The following is a 10,724-nucleotide window of genomic DNA, read 5'->3' as shown; positions in this document are numbered from 1 at the left end:
GGAAATGGCCATTGTCATAGGAAGCTTTGGGGAAAGTCTCTTATGTATCCAGGTGTGAGTTTTTTGAGGGAGCTTGGCTTGGACTCTTTTGGTTTCTGGGCAGACTGTACATAGGGTCTTTGGATGAGAAAGTGCAGGTGTTTGTGGTTTGGAGTCCAAAAGACTAGCTGAATGCTAATATCCCAGTGTCCTTGTTTGCTCCTCTGGAAACTTTGCGGGTGGACAGCTAATCAATGGGGGGAAATGATGACTCCTGCATTGTGCACATGCAGACTGGCAGCCTGTAGCTGAGACCCAGGCCTTGGGAACATGATTTTACTCTTGAAGGAAGGCTGTGCAGGGAACCACGGTGGAATTCCTAATACTGGATCTGGTTGGCTGGGGATCAAGGTCTGATCCGTTCAGGACATCAAACAAAGCAGCAAAGGGAGAAAGGAGAAATGAGTCACAGCGTCAAAATCAGGGCCTGGAAAAATCAGGAAAAACTAAAAGGGAGAAAGAAGGGAAAGTGGGAGGAGGTCTTGAGGAATTTTGGAACCTGGGAGGGGATGCTTCGAAAGTCATTCTATATTCTCGGGCTTGGGGTAGGCAAATGATTTTTCTAATCAGACCCACACGGTTCCAGCTAAGACCTCACCTTCCACTCTCTGACCACATTTGCTGACTGAGGCTTTAGTTTCTGCTCTGTCCCGAGCCAGTCCCTCTCCTCCCTGTTCTCGTTTCCCCATACCTGGACTTCCAACCTTTCCTTTAATCTCTTTGCTCAGACTAGAATCCCACCCACCATCTTGACACCATCCAACATCTACCATGTTGACTTTGGTAGGGAAAGAGGAAGCGAGAGAGCCTCGGGGAGGGGCTGGACTCTTTTGGCCCCAGGAAATCAGATTCCTCAGCGTGCCGCCCATTTATTCTGCCCCAAGGAGCGGAAGGGTAGTCCTTTCCTTAATATTCCTGGGCTAGAACCAGTCTGCCTATGCACGAATACACATGTTCTGTGTTGAGTCATAAATAGTGGTTCATAAGCATCTTTTACAGTTTATGGAATTCACAGCATGGATACGATGCACATTCTGCCCAGGGTTCGGGCCCCAAGCCAGGCTCTGTATCTTCCCAGCATGAGTGGCCCGAATCCATTGGCCTTCTTGTCTTTCTGGAACTCTTGGGCTGGGGTTGCCCTCCTCCCAGTAAGAAGCTTCTGTGAGGGTGGAGGAGAGGAGCGATAAAGTCACGGATGTCAGGATAGCTTGTAAGGTGATTCAGACCCTAGTTCTGGGAAGGAGGAACCCGGGGAAATTTCGTTATCAGTGTTTCTCGCTCGACATAGTAGCAGGCGGGGTGGAGAGGACACAGACCGCCTGTCTCCCCATGTGGGGACCAGCCCCTCGGGGGAGCGGACTGCAGGCTGCCTCCAGCCAGGCCGGGTGGGGCGGGGACTGCGGGGGCTGGTGTGGCAGCTGTGGGCTGCACCGAGGCCTGTCAGGGAGGAATGATTAATGAACAGCCGCACCAGCTGAGGCTAACCTTTGGAGAGCCGAGCAGGACATCTGCAGAACTGTCAGCGCTCTGACAAGGACAGAGCTGAACAACCAATTATGCCGCCATCACTAAGGTGGGCTGTCACTTTAATCCCAGCCATTCACTTAGGCAAGGACAGGGAAATTTCTCCTCTGCAGAGGCGTGTGCCTTGACCACCTTAACCATTTCAGGACAGGGCAGGGACCCTCACGGGGCGCTGCTGGCTCGAAGCCTCCTGACAAGGCTTCCCACTTCTGGGCTTTCCCGGTTTCCAGGGTCTCTCTCTCGTACCGGCCATTGGAGCAGAGTTCCAAAACCACACACATGCCTCCCATTTCATTCCGCTGCCCCTATGGCCTGAAGGATAAAGTCTGAATTCCTTAAGTTGCCATCAAAGCTTTCCTTCCCATGGGTTTACTCAATCATTTATCCGGTGAACAGCTACCTATTGAGGATTTGCTACATAGTAGGCTGTCTGCTATCTGGTGAGCACAGTAATTAAATATGAGAGAATTCTTACCTTTAGAAGCTGGTGATCACAGAGTAGAGGCAGATAAGTTAGTCCCTGAGTGGAGAGGATCTCTCGGAGAGGTAGTAATGGAAAGCTGTGGGAAGGCAGAGGAGGAGCCCTATAGCCAGATCCGTGGCACAGGGGCAGGGATAATCCCGGGCTTCGTCTAAAGCACTGAGCACACATTAAGTGGGGAAAGGGAAAAGCAGGTGCAAAGACATGAAGGTGAAAAATTCATGAATTCCAGCATCCCGTGTGTCTAGAATGCCAAGTACGGGAGAAGTGGCCAAGAAGTCCGGAAAAGTGGGGACCAAGTGGTGAAGGGCTTTGAATGCCAAGATAACATGCTTTGGGTTTTACCCGGCTCCTTAGAGGGGAGTAGGTTTGGGCACCACCCTCCTACTTACATATTTGATGTTCTCTGTCACTCTGTCTTGCCACACATATCCTGGATTCCAGCTGCACTGGACTCTCTGTTGTTCTCTGACCTTGCCATATTTTCACACCTCCGTGGTTTTGCTCTTGCTTTTTCACTCTGAAATGTCCTTCTCCCGTTCCTTTTTTTTTTTTTAACTTTTTTTTTTTTTTTTTACATTTTATTTATTTTTGATAGAGAGACAGAGCACAAGCAGGGGAGGGGCAGAGAGAGACGGAGACCCAGAATCCAAAGCAGGCTCCAGGCTCCGAGCTGTCAGCACAGAGCTTGACATGGGGCTCGAACCCACAAACCATGAGATCATGACCCCAGCCGAAGTTGGACGCTCAACCGACTGAGCCACCCAGGCGCCCCTGTCCTTCTCCCATTCTTTGCTATAAAGCTAGGAATCATGGGTTAGCTGCTAAAAAGAGAGGCATCAAATAAGAGAGGCTTAAGCAAGATTGGGGATGCTATTTATTTTTTTCCTGTAACACAAAGTCTCATGATACGTAATTCAGGGCCAGTGGTAGCACATCAGCATCATCAAGGACCCAGTCTCCCTCTATTCTTCTGTTCCATCATCCTTAGTGTGGTTTCCATCTTCAGGAAACAAGAAGGAGAAGGGGAGGCAAAGGCAAAAAGAATGTAGTTTTCAACTAAGCCAACCACTTTGAGTTTTTCTAGAAGCTTTGCCTGAAACTTGTGATTTTATTTCGTTGGTCACTCCATCTGCAAACGGAAGTGGGAAATGTGGCAGGTTTTTTTTTATGGAGTTCATTCTGTCCCCCAACAAAATCAGGGTTCTGTTAAGAAGGAAGAGACAGAGAATGAGTCATAGGAGACTAATCTCTGCCACAAGGGCTGAGCAAAAAGCACTGTACGTGTGCCACAAAAGAGTCAGATATGAAAGAAATTAAGGGTTCAAAGATGGAGAAGTCATGGCACGAAAAGTAAAAGGCCTAGGAGAGAACAATGAAATGAGAATAATACGGGTAAATCAAAACAATTGTTAAAGCCTAGGTATCCTCCAGATTTCTAACATTTGTCTTGGAAAAAAAAAAGTTTTGTGTGATATAAAAGGAGAATAATATGATACAGTAATCTACCACTAAAGCTCAAGTTTGAAAGAAAAAAAAAGATGCAGCATGAAGTTGAAAGAAGAGAGCAAAAGTATGCTTAACTATCCATCTTAAATAAAAAGATCTCAAAGGATTCCAATCCACACTTGATTCTGATAATTAAAAGAATGTAAATTAGGAATTATTTTTGAGAAATGTCAAGGTTATAAATAGTGGGATTGGCACCAACATTTATCCTCTAATACATTAGAGAAATAAATGCAAAGAAAATAGAATTCATCTACCAATAGACAGGTAAAAAAGTAAACAAGAGAGTTACTATAAGAAATGACAAGAAAAAACAAAACAGCTGGTTATAACAATGTGTAGAAATGCATCAAACTCCCCTATTAAATACAAAGACTTTCAGATTTTACGAAAATAAAATTCAACTATATTCTACTTATAAGATAATCAACTGAAACAAAGTTGGGAAAAATAGATTTTTTAAAAAGGGATGGGCAAATGCTTCAGGCAAACAGAAAAGAAATCAAGGACCACAGCATTAGCTGGGCAAAGTTTCATCCAAAGCAATAAAGACACACACAAAAAAAGAGTCTTGTTTCCTGTAGAGGGAATCCCAGCCTTAGCCTGAGTAGGACTCAGAAATCTCTGAGCATTTCTTTTGAGATGTGAACTGAGGCTGAGGGTCTCCCGGGAAAGAATTCAAGCTATGTCCACTGCAGTGGTTGAGATATGGCTAGGCGTGTCTTAGGAGATGACAGGCCTTACTGTGCCAAAAGTCTTTTTGCCTGAGATTCTAGGTGGCTCATCATTTGGGATAAAGAAGCCAAGTACAAAGAGTGTGACGTGGGAAGGAAATCATAGTCACCAGAAAGTTGAAGCACTTCTTAGGACAGTGTGGTATCTATTATCAGGATTCGCCTTTTGGTCCATTCTCTGTTATTTTTCTAACCTAAGTCTTGTGGAAAGCATGGAAACTACAATTAAAGACTTAAATGAATTCTTTCCTCAAACCATAGTCGAAGGGGAAAAAAGTCAACAGGGTGACCTTGAGATCTTATAACAGAGTATAATGTAAAATGTGGAAAGGGCTATTCATTCACATCAACTTTGCATTTAATACCATACAATTTGGTGTTTTGGAAGTATTACTTTGGGAGCAGTATGGAGTAAGTCTGGAGAGAGACCAGGCACTAAGAAGATGTTACAGTAATCTAAGAGAGAAATGCGATTTGGCATCTAAAGGGCCTTAGCATATTGTCACTGGTGCACAAGGTAAAATAGGGGTGAGTGACAAATAATGCATGATTGTATCCCATACATGCCCAGAAGAGGGGCAGTGGAACTTCCACTTACAGTCATAATGGAGCAACCAGGATCAGACTTCCCTCCCACTGTAAAGGGATCTAGATGAAGGATATGAAATAGCTCTTTCGAAGCATTGGATAATGCTAGTGTGGTGCTGTGATGCTTTAGAGAAGGGGAACAAACAAGATAAGCTCTACCGTTATTCCAGATTTCTGTCTGGACGTGTCTTAGAGATCATGGTCCCAAGAGAAGCTAGAAGCTTTCTAGAAAAAGAAAAACAAATTAAACCTAAGATAAGCAGAAATAGGGAAACTAAAGAGTGGAGCTCAATAAAATGGAAAATAAGCAATAGAGAAAATCACTGACACCAAGAGATGGTTATTTCAAAAGTTCAGCAAAATTGACAAATCATTATCTGGCCTAAATCAAGAATAAAAGAGGAAGGACACAAATGATCAATATCATGAAAGAAAGAAGACATCCCTACAGATCCTACAGACATTAAGGGAGGAGAAGATATGGCAACAATGTTACACCAATACATTCAACAGCTTAGATGAAATGGACACAAATTAAAACTGACTGAATTAAAAATAGAAAATCTGCTTTGTCCCATATATTTATACAAGAAATAGAACTCATAATTTCAAAATCTTCCCACAAAGAAAACTCCAGGCCTGGATGGCTTCAATGATGGATTTTACCAAATGCAATCCTCCACAAACTCAAAAAAAAAAAAAAAAAAAAAAACAGAGGCAGGGGGAGCATCTCCCAACTCATTTTATAAGATGAGCAATCTCCTGATACCAAAAACAGACAAAGGCATTATAAGAAAAGTCTTTATAGACATTTATAGACAAGAAAAGGCATTATAGATCCTAGACTAATATCATTCATGAACCTAAAAGAAGGGCAGAGGTACCACGTAGCCATCGCAGTCCTCAATAGAATTCTGATAGGAGATTATGGCCCGAGAAGATACGGAGCTTGTAAGTGGCTGCCTCGTGGTGCAGAGGCAACATTCTGTGAGAGACAACTTGTTAATGAGCAAATGTGAACCCTTGTCACCCAAGGACTCCTAAATATAACAGAAAGAGATTAAGAAAGTCTGTAGATCCTACATGTGGGTGGGAGCAAGAGCTGGTGAAATTATGGTGTCATTTTTTTTCCCACGTGGTAGTAAGAGCTGGAAAACTTGCATTTTACTGACAGAATGTACACTTTACCATGAAAGTATAATTTCAAGAACTCTTAGGCACAAGATAACTTTGCATCCAAAAATATAGAGCAAAAAGCTTTTAGAAATATAAGAATAAATAACCATAAATGCAACCATACTGAGAGGTTTTACTATTCCTCCTTGTATTTATTTTTATTCATAACTTGGTGAATCTTTTTGATCTATATATTCAGCTTTGATTTTGGCTCAGAAAGCTTTGCCTTTTATTCTTCTTTTCATTTTTAAAAAATTACGTCTTTGATTATTGCTTCTGTTTTAGATATTCTATATGCATCTTTGGAAATATCTTTGATTTTTCTATTTAGTTTTCTTTTTCCTTTTTGTCCTCCATGTGACTTTTTCACCCATTGCTTTATCCTTGCCTTTTTATTTAGGAGTTTTATAGCTCTACTCCCAAGTCTCTCACATTAGCAATTCTTTTAAAATACTATTTTATTATTGTTACTGTTACCCTTGTTATATTATCAGTTCTATTCTATAAACCTTTGTAATCTGCCTTTCCCTTGAGCCAGAGACATGGGCGCAATCTCTAATTCTATCCTCTCTCTTCCCCTCCTATTTTCAATGCCTCATCAAGCCCTATAGCTTCAACCTTCAAAAGGTGTCTTGGAACCACCTTACCTCTATTCTCCCAGCTACTCCCTTTGTTTGGTTCCTCATCATTTCTTTTCAGGGTTATAACAAAAGCCTTCGAGCTGATCTCCTGGATGCCAGCATTTTAGGACAATAGCCTGATTCTTTAGCTAAGCTAAGAAACTCCTTATAATTTCACCCTTGTCTCCCTCACAAGATGCATCTCTCCTATTCCTCTTCTTGGATGCTCCAGTAATTAGCATTCCTGACCAGCCAGGCTTCCTCTCCTTGTGATTTTGCATGTGCTGCCTGGACATTACTGCCTATACCCCTTGGCAAGCTCTAATTCATTCTTCAAGATTCAGCTCAAACATCGCATACTCTGGGGAGGCTTCTCTCACACCTGCTACCTCTCCCTAGTGTGTGTTAGGTGGGGCCCTCCAGACCCCACATTCTCCTTCAACACAGCACATACCACATGATACTGCAGTCCACTCTTTATTTGTCCATCTCTTCTACCCCCAAATAGTGAGCTCCTTTGGAATAGGAATTATCTTATTCATCTTTATTTCCCTAGCACCTCACGCAAGGCTAGTATGAAGAGTTTTTACTTAATGAAAAACTTAGAGTGATGACCCTAACACCAAGTCCTGGACGAACAGCTCTCATGTTCACCCTTTGCTTAATGCTGCTTTAACCCAGCACCTAGACTCTGTGATACACACAACAGAGAGTCAGCCCCTAAACCAGCTGTGTCTCCAGATCCTGGCACAGGGTTTGGCACACAGTAGGCATTCAACAAACATTTTTCGAGCTGCAGTTGGCTGCAATATATTATTCTGTCCTAAGTCAGATCTGTGCATTGGAAAGGGGGCTGGAAGTCAGTGATGAAAGGCTATTTAACTGCATCCACACCAGTCTCCACAGGGATTGTATGGATTTTGTTTTATGTGGGGAAGTGATAGGACTACTGAATAGAAGAAACCCAGGGTTGCTCACTGGAAGGGTTGTAATGACAAAAGACCTGGTGGCTCACAAGAAAAGGCATCTACTGGACAGTATTTCTGAAGTTGGCCAAATTCAGTGTGATTTGCAGCAACATAGCAATCTCCTGCTCATTTGTGGGGGTCATTCAGCGGGTGGAAATCAGAATTAGAATGAAATCATGTTTACGAGACAAATAAATAACAGGGCATCAGGCTCCCTTCACCCTGCTCCTCTAACAGCTGGATGCAGTGAAGGGTCTGAAAGGCAGGATGGTGGCTGGATATTGCCAGCCAGTGGTGCCCACAACCAGGAGGGTAATTCTGGGCAATCCCAGAGGAGACTCAGAAGTACATGCCGTAGGATGGTAGTGCCGCCTTATGCAGCAGTGGCTGCGTCCAGCTGGATGGGGGCCCTGCTGGGCGCCCCCCACCCCCCATGGCCATTTGAAGAAGTAATGATACGATCTCATCAATTATTGTGCGGGACAGGGAGAGAGAAACGGTAGCCAGTAAATCTCTCAGTTAGCTCCCCCAACTTTCCTAAGCCCTCCCTGCTGAAATCTCACATTGTGGAAGAAAGCGTTCACTTTCCCTTGCCTTTCGGTTCAATTTTAATTGGATGCTTTTTTTTATTGAGCACTTCCTCACTCCTGGTGACTGCATAGAGGCCAAGGATCCAGAGAGGGGTGAATCACAGTGCCTGCGGTCATGGGGCTCTCAGCGTGCCGGGATGGTTGGGGGACAGAGACAGAGGGGCTGGGCTGGCGCAGGGTCTGACGTGGGAAGAGGACTGTGCCAAAGGCAGAGCCCAGAGCTGGGATGGCCAGAGAGCTCTCCTTTTGGCAGAATAGGGCCTGGTGAGTCCCAAGGAGGTTGAAATCCCAGGGGAAGGTTATCTAAGCCAGTGAATGGCAGTAGGACATAGGGCAGCACCGAGGACAAGAACAAGGCAACCAGCAATGGGGTTAGTAGGGCTGTTTATGGGGGTGGTGAGGACAAAGCAAAGACCTAAAAATAACCCCAAATTGACCAGGTCAGAGAGTACCCAGAGCATCCAAGGAACCAGAAGAAAAGAGTCACTCCTGCTGACTCTGGTCCCCTGGAACCTCACGAAGTGTTTCCATCTCAGGTATTAAATGCCCATCACATGGCTTCTGTCCCCAGGAGAGTAGGGTGACAGACATGCACCACTCAGGGTTGAAGCATGGTGTGAGCCACGAGCCCAGGGTGTTGCCAGGGGCAGAGGGTGAGAAGTCAGCTTCATGGAAGCAGGAGAGGCTTCATGCAAGCCATGACTTTGACTGAAAGCTCCCAGAAGGGTCAGGACAACCCTGACCTTGACACTTGCCCCAGAGAAATCGCCCCCACTAGTACCGGATGTCTGGGTGACTGACAGTTCTGTTTTATCCCTTTCCTGAAATTCCGTCTGCTCCAACTGTTCGGGGCTGGAACATTGAGATTCTGCGCAGCCGCCGGCCTATTGGAATGCACAGGAGGCAGCTAGCTGCCTGCCATCTCCCCGTCTTTCCCTGGGCTGTGTTCCCACAGAAGGCGCGAACCTTCTTTTCCGTGTCTCCTGGGTGGAACATTTGAATTCCCCTGGGAAACCCCACTAATTCAAAACCCAGTGACTCAGAATTTGTGATCATGTGACTAGGATTCAGATTAACTTATTCCCTGAACTTGATGTGAAGGGAAGACTCTTTTAATCACATAAATAGGGCAAGGTTTCATGGGTAATGATGGATTTAAAAGCTATTTTTCAAGGGTTTTAGGAGAAATCAGAGTCACAGAAGAGATCTTGGATCATTCAGCTCAATCACAGGTAGATTTGGTATCCCAGCTTCAGTAGGTATGCTTACATACATCCTGTGACGGGGAACTCACCTCTTTATGAGACACCAGATTCCATCTTAAGGCAGATTGATTCCAAAGGTCTTTCTTATACCCAAATCTGTAGGGCCCGTAATCATTGGTCATATTTCTGGCCTCTGGAGCTGCACAGTTTGTGCCACAAGGTTGCCCATTGGAGACTAAAGACAAGCACTCCAGGTTTTCTCTTTATTGGTCTTATGCACAGGAATTGGCCTTGAGGACTCAAGCCTCAGGGAGAGACTGGGGGCTTTCTGGGTGAGATGGTTTAGGAACAGCCCTCGCCGGGATGGGAGTGAACAGCAGCTGTAAAGCCCTGGCCAGGAAAGGACTGGAAGGCAGGAGGGGTTCTAGGTCCTGAATCCTGATAGGGCCAGCTGTGCCCTGAGACCAGGCTCCTGGGGGAGGGGGAACAGCTAGACTGGGGAGCAAGGGGCTCTGGACTGAGTGCTCTGGCAGGGCGCTGAGCACAGGCAGCACAGCAGGCAGATGCACCAAGAGGCTCTCTCTCTCTCTCTCTCTCTCTCTCTCTCTCCCACCCTCTTCTTCCCCATTCCCGCCCTCTCCTTCCTCCCTGCTCTTTGCTGCCTCCTCCTCTCTGCAATCGCAAGCTTTGGCTGGTGTTCCCTCTCTGAATCTCTCACCTCGTTTGGCCTGGCTCATTCTCCTCCCTTCCCATTCCTTCCATCTCACTCCCTTTTTTTCTGTTTTTGTGGTTCTCTCCCCTTTCCTGACCTCTCTGCCTCCATTACTTTCTGGGAGGCTCACCCTCTATATTCAAAGAGAATATATCATATACGCAAGACCATGCTCAACTGAAGCTACTTCTGAGCTGGGCTTCCTTTGTCTGTTATCTTGAGTGCTTTCTGTGGGGCAGTGACCCTCCCTTGAAACACAATTCTATTCCCTTCTTCTGAGTGATGGTCTCTGCATCCATTTCGGGATAGCTGAGAACAGGTAATTTCTGCAGGCAAACAGGATACACAGATGAAAATCCAGATTCACAAATACAAAATGATTTGCTTCAGGAATTATTTAAATAGCCAGTGCATTTACAATATGATTCAATTTACAAAGATTAGCTTCACATGCAACCTCTCTGTAACATCCCTCTTATGTATGGTGAGTTCATATCTGAATCTTCACTTAAAAAAAAATCAGCAAAATGTTTGAAAGCCTGATTCCTCATTTCTTTGGCAAATGGAGGAAGTAAATC

Source organism: Panthera tigris, chromosome C1 (assembly GCF_018350195.1).
Source record: "Panthera tigris isolate Pti1 chromosome C1, P.tigris_Pti1_mat1.1, whole genome shotgun sequence".
Classification (NCBI taxonomy): Eukaryota; Metazoa; Chordata; class Mammalia; order Carnivora; family Felidae; genus Panthera; species Panthera tigris.
This window is presented reverse-complemented; position numbering follows the sequence as displayed.